The sequence below is a fragment of the Triticum dicoccoides genome, chromosome 7A, assembly GCF_002162155.2.
Source record: "Triticum dicoccoides isolate Atlit2015 ecotype Zavitan chromosome 7A, WEW_v2.0, whole genome shotgun sequence".
NCBI classification, from domain to species: Eukaryota; Viridiplantae; Streptophyta; class Magnoliopsida; order Poales; family Poaceae; genus Triticum; species Triticum dicoccoides.
In genome coordinates, this window is record NC_041392.1 from 76,414,417 (window position 1) to 76,415,282 (window position 866).

The window sequence follows — 866 nt, forward strand, 5'->3', positions numbered from 1 at the left end:
GCCGGCCGTCGCCCACGCCCTCGCCCCCGCGGTCGCCATCGCCCGCGCCCTCGCCGGCCGTTGCCCGCGCCCTCTGCGAGCACCGCGCGTCTGCCGCCGCCGCCGTGCAATTTTTTAAATTATACATGCTGTTTTTACATTTTCATATATATATGTATGTATGTATTTTTTAGATATATGTATTTTTTGATGTATGTTCATATATGTATGTATGTATTTTTTACATGTTTTTGTATGTATGTATGTATTTTTTCAATTGTAATGATGTTTTAAAAATACATATATGCAAAAGTTAGATTTTTAATTAGAAAAGTTTTATCTATATATGTTCTCTGATTTAGTACATTTTAGGTTAGTTTCATTTTATAAAAAGTTTTATATATTTAAGAAGAAGGAATGGAAGGAAGAAGAAGGAAGAAAAGGTTTTATATATGAGGGTCGAGAGGGGGTCGACGGTCGCCGAGGGGTCGAGGGTCGAGAGGGGGTTTAGGGTCGCCGAGGGGTCGAGGGTCGTCGAACATTGAGAGGAAGAAGAGGATAAAAAAAGAAGAGGAAGAGGAAAAAAAGGAGAAGAAAGAATAGAGGGTCGCCGAGCGGTAGAGGAAACCCTAAATAGCAAGTATCGTCGGTGTGAGATACATGTGGCCGTCGGTGTCGGACACTATATCCACGTCCCACAAGTGACGTGGGCTCCTCTATTCTTTCTTCTCCTCTTTTTTTTCTTCTTCTTACTCTTTTTTTATCCTTGAAGCGTTGTCGAGGCCACCCCAAACCCTAGAGAAGCAGCGTCGAGGCCACTAATTAATATTAGTTCTACGTTTGCCACTAATATATCCATCTGTCATGTTTGAATAATAATTGCCATG